The sequence below is a fragment of the Helianthus annuus genome, chromosome 9, assembly GCF_002127325.2.
Source record: "Helianthus annuus cultivar XRQ/B chromosome 9, HanXRQr2.0-SUNRISE, whole genome shotgun sequence".
Lineage (NCBI taxonomy): Eukaryota > Viridiplantae > Streptophyta > Magnoliopsida > Asterales > Asteraceae > Helianthus > Helianthus annuus.
In genome coordinates this window covers 125,124,291-125,137,313 of record NC_035441.2, presented here as the reverse complement: position 1 = coordinate 125,137,313, position 13,023 = coordinate 125,124,291, and positions in this window count along the sequence as shown.

Here is a 13,023-nt window from a genome sequence, read left to right as displayed (position 1 = left end):
CTTATATCGCTACACACTTGGTACTCGTTCTCACCAAGTGTGCTTTTTATTATCATACCATTTGTTAAACATAAAAATATTTGTAACATGTATTTCACCCCCGAAGTTATAAAACTGAAAACAGTTAAGAGAAAAGGGGGAGCATGAACTCACAACTTTGCGTTCCTTGCATCGTAAACTTCACCGGGTTCGCTTAATTAACGTCGTAACCTATACGCGTTTTCTTAACGTTAGTCACTAGACTTGCATCGCACAAGTACAGTCACTCTCTTTTGTGTATATATTCTTGTGTTAAAAATATTTTATATTTTTAACTAAGTATCTTTCTTATATTATTTTCTCTAAAATTAATATAAGTATCTTGTGTTTTGCACTTTGCACCCGAATTATGTATCTTTTATGATGTATGTGTATTTTTAAGTCTTAATACGCTAGCACGTATAACACATACTATATACACTTAGCACAAAAGTTGGTGATAAAATAATATATATTTTTCTCTCAAAAATATACATACTTATATCCATTTTTATTTTTGAAGAAATCCTCATTTCTTATCACCAAAAATTAGGGAAACCTTGGTAATACTCTTAAATACATTTTTTTAGGGAATAAGTTCTTCAAAAACTTATATTTTTCTAAGTGTCAAAATTTATAAAAATTTTGACAGAGTTTCTCCTAAAAATGGAGGTTTCCCATGTTTTCAAAACATGTGTTTATTTTCTTTTAAATCGTCAACAATCATCAACAATTATCAACAATAATCATCAACAACATTCACTAATTACTCCATTTCATGAACTTGAATATTTACAAAAATGTGTAGTAATTTACTAGCACATTTAGTAAGTCTTGTTATCATTATAAATAAGTTTAATTTCTTAAAAACCTTATTTTTAAAGAATATGAAGTTTCACAACTTCTAGTCGGTTTTTGCGAAAATTATTTCTTTGTTAAAACTTTTTTTACACTAGTGTCCACACACTTGTTTGTTCACAAAAACACCTCTAGTTTATGGAAGATCCGGTTTTAAAACATGGTTTCGTCTTACAGTTGGTTTTTCGAAAATACCACTTGTAGATCTTTAGATCTACTAGTTTAGAACTTAATTTTACAAGAAAATTTCCTTTTACGCAAGTTCATGTTATTATGTAGTAGTGTTCATCATCTTGCCCTTTTTATACTTTAACATACACTAGTCCATGCTCTATGAACATAACCTAGCCGGGTTAGATGACGATCCGAACTACTACTAGCATTAAACAACACAAAATAATCATCACAAAACAAGTTTAACAAGTTTTACACCATTACTTTCCTTTTATCCATTAAGTTCATCATTTTACAAGACTTTTAGTTGGTGATCTTTAGTGTTTATGATTTTTAGCCATTAAATCATCTATTAACTATCATAAACGAGAACAAGAAGATGTTTAGAAGCACTTACTACTAGCACAAGGCTAGGGGAGTTCAAGAGGACAAAAGAGGTGGATAAAAGCAAATGAAGAAGATCTTTCAAGATCCGCTTGCACCGAGCTTCGTTAGTGGCCTTCTTACTCCTCAATATCACCTTGGAATGGATGGATGATGTTGGAAAATGAGGGTGGCGGTGGTGCTTGGTTGGGCCGAGAACAAGGGAGGGAGAGAGGGAAGTGAAGATGGAGTGATGGAATGGTGGTATTTATAGACCTTCCATATAGCATATTCCTGGCATATTCCTGGCATATTCCTGGCATATTCCTGGTATATTCCTGGTATATTCCTGGCATATTCCTGGCATATTCCTGGCATATTCCTGTCATATTCCTGGCATATTCCTGGTATATTCCTGGCATATTCCTGGCATATTCCTGGCATATTCCTGTCATATTCCTGGTATATTCCTGGCATATTCCTGGTATATTCCTGGCATATTCCTGGCATATTCCTGGGTTTGCTGCGTTGTCTGCGTTTTGCAGTGTAAGCACTGTGTCGCGTAGGAACACACGATACGCGCTTAAACTTGAAAAATAACGTTTTTAAGCGTTTTAATTTATTTTTCAACACGAACCTGATTAAAATAAAATTTTAATCATAACAGAATATTTGTGGGATTAAATATTATCCGGGCGGCCACCAACGTTCGTTTCGCAGTTTTGTCGTAATTAGTTCTTTAGTTCAAATAAACATGTTTTCGCCATACCGAATCCTCCGAAACTTATTTCTAAGTTATGTAAGGGATATTTAGGGTATATTTGGCTTACGTCACAGTTCTGGAGTGTACGTCGCGTTAAACTGATTGCGTTTAAGCACCAGTTTGCGTATAACCTTCCAGAAAGTGATTTAAAGCTTGAAATCTGTATCGAATCAAATTGTTCGGTTGTTCGGTTAGATACCGATTCGTTAAAGTGCTTAATAAGCATTTAAAGTGTCGTTAGTGTTATTTTTAGTGACTCAATGAATTCCCGTCACTTAGGGAAATATTCTGGATGATAAAACGACATCTCTGCACAATATTTATGTTGTTAAAAGCTGAATTGTGCTGAATTTTATAAAGTTCTGCACTTAAAGTGTGTTTCGGGTGCCTTTTAGTGCGTGTTTTAGCTTTCGTAACGACCATAAATTAAACCCTTATATGTACTCTTGGGTTTTAACGTAACTTTGTCGTAGGACCTACACCTAGGCCTCAATTCTAATGTCTGATTGCTTTCTGCAGTCCGTTGACACAGTGTGTCTTACCGGTGAGTTTACTAATATTTTTGACGCAGCGCTCTCGATTGCATGAAGCAATATTTTGTAGTATACAACGTGCATGAATTCACTTGCTTAGCATCTAATTAGTCAATGTTGACATTTAAGTACATAATTGCAGTCATTAAATAATAATTAAAGTGTACGGAAGTTACCGGTTTTGTGCCAGTTGTCACAGTCTCCCCCCGTTAAAAGAATTTCGTCCCGAAATTCAGGATGAACTAACCCTCGCAGGAGTCTCTTTGAATAGGTGGGGATACTTTTCCTTGAACTGGTCTTCGCGTTCCCATGTGTATTCGGCCCATGCTTAGACTTCCAACGTACTTTGACAAGTTTCACAGTGCTCCTCCTGGTCTTGTTGACTTTCCAGTCGGTAACCTCAACGAGTTGTTCGGTAAATCGGAGGGCGTCATTAATATGCACTTCATCCGCGGGGATGATCACGTTCTCTTGTGTTGGACTCTTCTTGAGGTTGGACACATGAAACGTATCATGTACTCCATTAAGGTCTTCCGGTAACCCCAACTTGTACGCCACGGTACCAATTCTCTCCAAGATTCTGAATGGTCCGATGTATCGTGGATTCAGCTTCCCACGTTTTCCGAATCTGGCTACTCCCTTCCAAGGTGAGACCTTTAACAACACTTTGTCTCCCACCTCGAATTCTAAGGGTTTTCGTCTTTGATCAGCGTAGCTCTTTTGTCGATCTCGAGCCGCCTTAATGCGCTCTCGGATCTGCGCAATCTTGTCGGTTGTTTCTTGTACTAGTTCAGGACCAACCATACGTTTGTCACCGGCGTCTGCCCAACATAGGGGCGATCGGCACTTGCGGCCATACAGAGCTTCGAACGACGCGGCCTTTATGCTTGTATGATAACTGTTATTGTAGGAAAACTCAACCAAGGGTAGGTGAGTATCCCAGCTGCCGCCTAGATCCATGACACATGCGCGAAGCATATCTTCCAATGTTTGTATAGTCCGTTCGCTCTGGCCGTCTGTCTGAGGATGGAATGCTGTGCTTAGATCTAGCTGAGATCCAAAGGCTTCCTGAAATGATTGCCAGATTCTTGAGACAAAGCGTCCATCTCTGTCTGAAATAATGGAGGTCGGCACTCCATGACGTGCCACAATTTCCTTCAAATATATCTCTGCCAGTTTTCCAGTGCTATCCTTTTCTCGTATTGGTAGGAAATGCGCAGACTTCGTCAATTGATCAACTATTACCCATATCATATCGTGCCCTCTCGGGGTCCTGGGTAATTTTGTTATGAAATCCATCGAGATTTGCTCCCACTTCCACATGGGGATCTCTGGTTGTTGTAGTAGGCCAGACGGTTTCTGGTATTCAGCCTTAACCTTAGCGCAGGTCAGGCACTTTCCTACATAGACAGCAACGTTGCTTTTGAGTCTTGGCCACCAATAATATTCTTTTAAGTCTTGATACATCTTGTCCAACCCTGGGTGGATCGAGTATCTTGACTTGTGCGCTTCATCAAGGATGACTTCTCGTAGGCCACCATAGAGCGAACCCAAATGCGCTTTTTAAAGTATAAGGCTCCCTCTTCATTTGGCGCCATGTACTTCAATGCACCTCGAGGTATTCAGCTTTGCGGTTTTCCAGCTTAAGGGCTTCTTGTTGTGCGTCACGAATACGTGAAGTGGGGTTCGATCGGATAGTCATTTCCAATGCTCGAACCCGTAGGGTCTTAACTCTTTCCTTTCGGCTCAACGCGTCCGCTACAACGTTTGCCTTTCCTGGGTGGTACTTAATCTCACAGTCGTAATCATTTAGCAGCTCGACCCATCACCGCTGGCGCATATTCAATTCCTTCTGATCAAATATGTGTTGCAGGCTTTTGTGATCTGTGAAGATTGTACATCGAGTACCATATAGATAGTGTCGCCAGATTTTCAAGGCGAATACCACTGCGCCCAGTTCCAGGTCGTGAGTGGTATAATTTCTTTCGTGTACCTTCAATTGCCTTGAAGCGTAAGCGATGACCTTTTGGCGTTGCATGAGCACGCAACCTAGTCCTTGTCGCGAAGCGTCGCAGTATACCACAAAGTCTTCTGTTCCTTCGGGTAGTGACAATATTGGTGCATCGCATAGCTTGCTTTTGAGTAGCTAAAAAGCTTCCTCTTGTTTAACACCCCAGTCATACTTCTTGTCTTTCTGCGTAAGAGCAGTTAGCGGCTGAGCTATTTTCGAGAAATTTTCGATGAATCGCCTATAGTAGCCCGCTAAGCCCAAAAATTGCCGAACTTCAGTCGGGGTTTTGGGAGCTTCCCAATTCTTTATGGCTTCAATCTTGGACGGGTCTACATGAATGCCCTTCTCATTCACCACGTGACCAAGAAATTGTACTTCGCGAATCCAGAATTCGCACTTTGAGAACTTTGCGAATAGTTTCTCTTTCTTCAGTAGCTCTAGAATGGTCCTGAGGTGTTGCTCATGCTCTTCTTTCGTCCGAGAGTAGATCAGGATATCGTCGATAAATACAATCACGAATTTATCAGATATGGTTTGCATACGCGGTTCATCAGATCCATAAAGACCGCTGGTGCATTCGTCAGCCCGAATGGCATCACAAGAAACTCGTAATGTCCATAGCGTGTTCTGAATGCAGTCTTTGGTACGCTTTCTTCTTGTATCCTTAACTGATGATATCCAGATCGAAGGTCGATCTTGGAATAGTAGCTTGATCCTTGCAACTGATCAAATAAGTCATCAATCCTCGGTAGTGGGTACCGATTCTTGACAGTGAGTTTGTTCAGTTCTCTGTAATCGATGCACATTCGTAGAGTTCCATCCTTCTTCTTCACGAACAATACTGGAGCTCCCCAGGGCGAGAAGCTTGGTCTTATGAATCCTTTATCCAACAACTCCTGAAGTTGTGTAGACAATTCTTGCATCTCGGATGGTGCAAGTCGATAGGGTGCCTTGGCTACTGGTGCGGCTCCTGGAACCAAGTCTATACGGAATTCGACTTGTCGTTGCGGAGGTAGTCCTGGCAGGTCTTCGGGAAAAACATCCGGGAATTCCTTCACCACAGGAATATCTTCGAGTTTCGGCTCCTCAGCCTTCTTATCTACAACGTGTGCTAGGAAGGCAACACATCCTTTCCTTAAGCACTTCTGTGCCTTAATGCAACTGATGATTCGAAGAGGCGCGTCTCGCTTTTCTCCATGTACGATGAGAGTTTCCTCATTCGCTAAAGGGATGCGAATGATTTTCTCATGGCAAATAACTTCAGCTTTGTTCTTGGACAGCCAGTCCATGCCGACTACTACATCGAAGCTACCTAATTGGATAGGTAAGAGGTCGATGCTAAATTTTCGTTCACCAAGTTCTAGTGTGCAGCCTCTAACAACTTCGCCCGATTCAACAAGTTTACCATTGGCTAGTTCTATGGAATAAGGAATTTCTAATCTACTAGATTCTATTCCAAGTATGCGTTTAAATTCCACATGATTAACATCAAACAATTATTACTCTAGCATAGTACTTAGTAGGCTTGTACTGAGGGAATCTACACGTGACAAGACCTGCTGTGGTTTCTGTGCACTGAATTCCATAATTATGTATGCATCCATAATTACGTAACTCCTTACACAGTCCGCACAGTTCGTTTCATCCTCGTATTTCTTCCTTCAGTTAAGTCAATGTTTTCAGGCAAGGTCATGTATACTAGGGGTATTCTACATCTAGTACATGTATATGCTAATTATCACACATATTTGCAAGTAATCCTTAATCATAGACAAGTGCTACCCAGTGCACCCTAGGTCACGTAGCGTCTTTTCTAGACTCATGCAAATAGTTTTAAGCAGTGGATGTCGCGGGACGTTTTATGCAATGAAAACTCTTTGAAAAATTGTTTTTGTGATAGGATCCTAGAGATTGTAGACTAGACTCGAGAAGGAATCCTGGTTCACTACAATCGCAGCTCTGATACCAATCTGTCACACCCCTTTCTGCGGCGGAAGCACGAGGTGTGATCATGAAAGGATCTCATTGCATACGAAAGGTAAACATACTATATGCTCATGAAAATAACTTCAAATACCATAATTTGAAACATACGTTTAGCGTTTACATCGCTAGGTCACATAAAACATTGTCTTAAAAGTTTACAACTTTATTTAAAGATAAACATAAGCGACATCCAAGAGCATAAGTAAGACCACGCGCACATCCATCCTAGTTACCTGAAATACATGTGAGTTTTGGAAAAACGTCAACATAATGTTGGTGTGAATTTATGCAGTTTTGTATTTCACGTTTGTATACTTTGTATGAAAACATAGTTTGTGAATAAATCGAGTTTTCATAACCCAGTTTCATGTGTACACCACGTACTCATGTATGATTCAAATTCTTCTTGAGTACCCCACGTACTCAAGTATAATTCCCATTTTCTTGAGTACCCCACGTACTTCAAGTACAATTCAAGCTTTTCTTGAGTACCCCACGTACTCAAGTATTCATCGAGTTTTAGTATGGTATGAAATTTTATGTAAATAAAGTATTCCTGTAAGTATCAGGATTGTTAATGGGTTGCAAAGCCATTAACATGTGACACGACATAGGAAGTCACCAAACCTTAGGCATTTAATTGGTATATTCTGAGACACAAAAGCACTACTCGGTACTCGCCCTCACCGAGAGTGTGGCTGCCCGGCACCCGTTAGATCTAACCTTTTGTTCTGCGGTCTAGGTATATTGTTGATTAATGGTACTTCTGTACCCTATTCGTGACACGATTCCTCGCATCATTTTTCATAGCGCATCCTACTTGGTACTCGTTCCTCACCAAGCGCACTTCCCGTATTCTTATATCACATCACACTTGGTACTCGTTTCTCACCAAGTGTGTTTCTTGTATTCTTATATCGCTACACACTTGGTACTCGTTCTCACCAAGTGTGCTATTTATTATCATACCATTTGTTAAACATAAAAATATTTGTAACATGTATTTCACCCCCGAAGTTATAAAACTGAAAACAGTTAAGAGAAAAGGGGGAGCATGAACTCACAACTTTGCGTTCCTTGCGTCGTAAACTTCACCGGGTTCGCTTAATTAACGTCGTAACCTATACGCGTTTTCTTAACGTTAGTCACTAGACTTGCATCGCACAAGTACAGTCACTCTCTTTTGTGTATATATTCTTGTGTTAAAAATATTTTATATTTTTAACTAAGTATCTTTCTTATATTATTTTCTCTAAATTAATATAAGTATCTTGTGTTTTGCACTTTCCACCCGAATTATGTATCTTGTATGATGTATGTGTATTTTTAAGTCTTAATACGCTAGCACGTATAACACATACTATATACACTTAGCACAAAAGTTGGTGATAAAATAATATATATTTTTCTCTCAAAAATATACATACTTATATCCATTTTTATTTTTGAAGAAATCCTCATTTCTTATCACCAAAAATTAGGGAAACCTTGGTAATACTCTTAAATACATTTTTTTAGGGAATAAATTCTTCAAAAACTTATATTTTTCTAAGTGTCAAAATTTATAAAAATTTTGACAGAGTTTCCCCTAAAAATGGAGGTTTTCCATGTTTTCAAAACATGTGTTTATTTTCTTTTAAATCGTCAACAATCATCAACCATTATCAACAATAATCATCAACAACATTCACTAATTACTCCATTTCATGAACTTGAATATTTACAAAAATGTGTAGTAATTTACTAGCACATTTAGTAAGTCTTGTTATCATTATAAATAAGTTTAATTTCTTAAAAACCTTATTTTTAAAGAATATGAAGTTTCACAACTTCTAGTCGGTTTTTGCGAAAATTATTTCTTTGTTAAAACTTTTTTTACACTAGTGTCCACACACTTGTTTGTTCACAAAAACACCTCTAGTTTATGGAAGATCCGGTTTTAAAACATGGTTTCGTCTTACAGTTGGTTTTTCGAAAATACCACTTGTAGATCTTTAGATCTACTAGTTTAGAACTTAATTTTACGAGAAAATTTCCTTTTACGCAAGTTCATGTTATTATGTAGTAGTGTTCATCATCTTGCCCTTTTTATACTTTAACATACACTAGTCCATGCTCTATGAACATAACCTAGCCGGGTTAGATGACGATCCGAACTACTACTAGCATTAAACAACACAAAATAATCATCACAAAACAAGTTTAACAAGTTTTACACCATTACTTTCCTTTTATCCATTAAGTTCATCATTTTACAAGACTTTTAGTTGGTGATCTTTAGTGTTTATGATTTTTAGCCATTAAATCATCTATTAACCATCATAAACGAGAACAAGAAGATGTTTAGAAGCACTTACTACTAGCACAAGGCTAGGGGAGTTCAAGAGGACAAAAGAGGTGGATAAAAGCAAATGAAGAAGATCTTTCAAGATCCGCTTGCACCGAGCTTCGTTAGTGGCCTTCTTACTCCTCAATATCACCTTGGAATGGATGGATGATGTTGGAAAATGAGGGTGGCGGTGGTGCTTGGTTGGGCCGAGAACAAGGGAGGGAGAGAGGGAAGTGAAGATGGAGTGATGGAATGGTGGTATTTATAGACCTTCCATATAGCATATTCCTGGCATATTCCTGGCATATTCCTGGCATATTCCTGGCATATTCCTGGTATATTCCTGGTATATTCCTGGCATATTCCTGGCATATTCCTGGCATATTCCTGGCATATTCCTGGCATATTCCTGGTATATTCCTGGCATATTCCTGGCATATTCCTGGCATATTCCTGGCATATTCCTGGTATATTCCTGGCATATTTCTGGTATATTCCTGGCATATTCCTGGCATATTCCTGGGTTTGCTGCGTTGTCTGCGTTTTGCAGTGTAAGCACTGTGTCGCGTAGGAACACACGGTACACGCTTAAACTTGAAAAATAACATTTTTAAGCGTTTTAATTTATTTTTCAACACGAACCTGATTAAAATAAAATTTTAATCATAACAGAATATTTGTGGGATTAAATATTATCCGGGCGGCCACCAACGTTCGTTTCGCAGTTTTGTCGTAATTAGTTCTTTAGTTCAAATAAACATGTTTTCGCCATACCGAATCCTCCGAAACTTATTTCTAAGTTATGTAAGGGATATTTAGGGTATATTTGGCTTACGTCACAGTTCTGGAGTGTACGTCGCGTTAAACTGATTGCGTTTAAGCACCAGTTTGCGTATAACCTTCCAGAAAGTGATTTAAAGCTTGAAATCTGTATCGAATCAAATTGTTCGGTTGTTCGGTTAGATACCAATTCGTTAAAGTGCTTAATAAGCATTTAAAGTGTCGTTAGTGTTATTTTTAGTGACTCAATGAATTCCCGTCACTTAGGGAAATATTCTGGATGATAAAACGACATCTCTGCACAATATTTATGTTGTTAAAAGCTGAATTGTGCTGAATTTTATAAAGTTCTGCACTTAAAGTGTGTTTCGGGTGCCTTTTAGTGCGTGTTTTAGCTTTCGTAACGACCATAAATTAAACCCTTATATGTACTCTTGGGTTTTAATGTACCTTTGTCGTAGGACCTACACCTAGGCCTCAATTCTAATGTCTGACTGCTTTCTGCAGTCCGTTGACACAGTGTGTCTTACCGGTGAGTTTACTAATATTTTTGACGCAGCGCTCTCGATTGCATGAAGCAATATTTTGTAGTATACAACGTGCATGAATTCACTTGCTTAGCATCTAATTAGTCAGTGTTGACATTTAAGCACATAATTGCAGTCATTAAATAATAATTAAAGTGTACGGAAGTTACCGATTTTGTGCCAGTTGTCACATCCTGCACCATACGCCTAAAGTTGGTCGGATTCGTCTGAATAAATGAAGTTTGGATCCAGGTGTTACCGGATCGGATCCAGATCTGGATCCGGTTACAGTTGAAGGAGTAGGACTGCAATAATAACTGGGATTGAATAAATGGGTTGATTGAAGAGCGATTACTGTAAAGCTAGGGTTAGTGCGGAGTTGGTTTCTCTGGCGAATGATGTCTAGGGGTAAAATGGATCGGTTAAGAGGGATCTGAAGTTCCATGGGGCCAAATTGTCGAAGGAAGCCATTGATGGTGATTAGTGGATTGTTCTAGAAGTTGATGTGATGAGAATAAGGTTTGTTCCCAATTCTTATCCTAATTCATCTGTTGTGGTCCAAAACAAGATTCTCGAATTTGAACAAGATAAGGTCTTCTAAAGCCAAAGAAGAAACAGTTATAGTTCCTGAACAAGAAGAACAGAGCAGTGGTAATCAAGGGGATGTTGAGGCCACTGTTACTGTTCTTGTTTCCCGTTCGGATGTGCTCACCATGTTCTTTTAGGTAGTTTTTAACAAGAAAAATAACATTTTTTTCATTGGGTCTATGTTTTTTGATTGATATATGAATGGACATCAATGTTAAGCCACAGAGAACATTTTTTTCATTGGGTATATGTTTTTTGATTGTGTACTTTGTTTGATGTTTGAGCATATGGTGGATTGCAGTCGAATGGGTAGATAAAATGATAAGAGGGTGTTGGGGGTTTTTGTAGGTGGCTGGTGGTGGCGGTGGCGGTGGCGGCGGGCCGGCGGCATATGGTGGTGTTGGTGAAGACGGTAGTGGTGGTGGTGGTAGGTGAAGGGAGAGAGAGGGTGAGGGGGGAGGGATAATCTGGATTGTTTGTTACAAAAATTGTCCAATATATATATAAAGACTAAACTACCCTCAAGTGACTTGCATGTGACCATATTTAACAAGAAAATCTAACCAGGTTGGGTGGAAAGGACAAAACTTGTAACAAAATACATACTAAAGTACACCGCCTGTCAACATTTGAAAAAAGGACACCGCCTGTAAAGTACTATAAAGATAAAGGACAAAACTTGTAATTTTTCCTTTTTTAAATAAGAATATTATTTAAGAGGACAGTTTTGAATCAAATATTTTGGAGGGAAGTTTAAGTTTTAGAATGAAATATTTTGAAGGGAGGTTTAAGTTTTAGGATAAATATTTTTGGGGGAAGTTTAAGTTTTAGAATGAAATATTTTGGGGGGAAATTTTAGAATGAAATATTTTAGGTGGAAATTTAAGTTTTGGAATTAAATATTTTGTAGGGATTTTTTTAAAGATGTAGTAATTTTAACATTTGGTTACTCGTTTTTTAATGGCATTTGATAACATTTCGTCACACAAAATAAACAAAATGATGATTGTGTGATGAGTGTCAATGTAAAACCACATTAAATTTTGTAATTTTAAGTGTGAATATTGTCCAACCTTTGGTTACATAAAATAATATATGTGGCCATATGTATTAGATTTTAGCCACATTATTAAACAAATAATGTGGTCGTAGAACACATTTGGCCACACTTTTCTAATGTGGATGTTTTATTTTTACGTGTGGCTAAAGGTTTGGAATAGTTTTGTGTTTAGTTACGCGAAACAAATACAGTAACCGTAGATCAAATTTGGCCACAATTTTTTAATGTGACTAATAAATGTCACAATTTTTTCTTAAGATATGGCTAAAGGTTTTGAATACGCATATTATTGGTCACAAGAAAATATATAATGTTATGGTAGATAATATTTAGCCACACTTTGCTAGTGTAGCAAATATATTTCACAATTTTTTTCTTAAAGTATGGCCAAAGGTGTCAAATACATGTTTTTCGTCACATGAAACAAAAATATGTGGCAATAGATCACATTTGGCCACACATTTTGATTTGTGGCTAATAAATGTCACATTATTTTTTAAAAGTGTGGCTAAAGGTTCTGCACTCACATTAATAATAAAATGTGTGGCTAAATGTGTTTTAAAATGTCATGAATAACCTTTAGCCACACATTTATACAAATGTGTGGCAGGGCGGTTTTGCCAAAAGTGTGGCGGTAGCCCCTTTTTCACGTAGTGAAAATCGTTCTCACCGTTCTCTCTAAATCCTGACCCTATATATATATATATATATATGTATATATATAGTGGAGAGTTCAAATGAGAAGAATTAAAAATTAAGAATAAAAAGAATAAAGGATACAAAGGTAATTTGAACAAATCATTTAATGATTCTTTTATATGTTTTTGTTATTCAAATTAATGAATCTAATCATTTAATGTGCTTATCTTATAAAATAGTATGCATCTTACACAATAAAAACAATCATGCACATGATCTTATATTTTCAACGTTTCCTACACCATTAAAACAATATTTTGGTGTAGGATACAAAATGTGTAGGACTCAAACATTTTTAAATAATTTTGCGACTCATAATAAAATATGTGTAGGA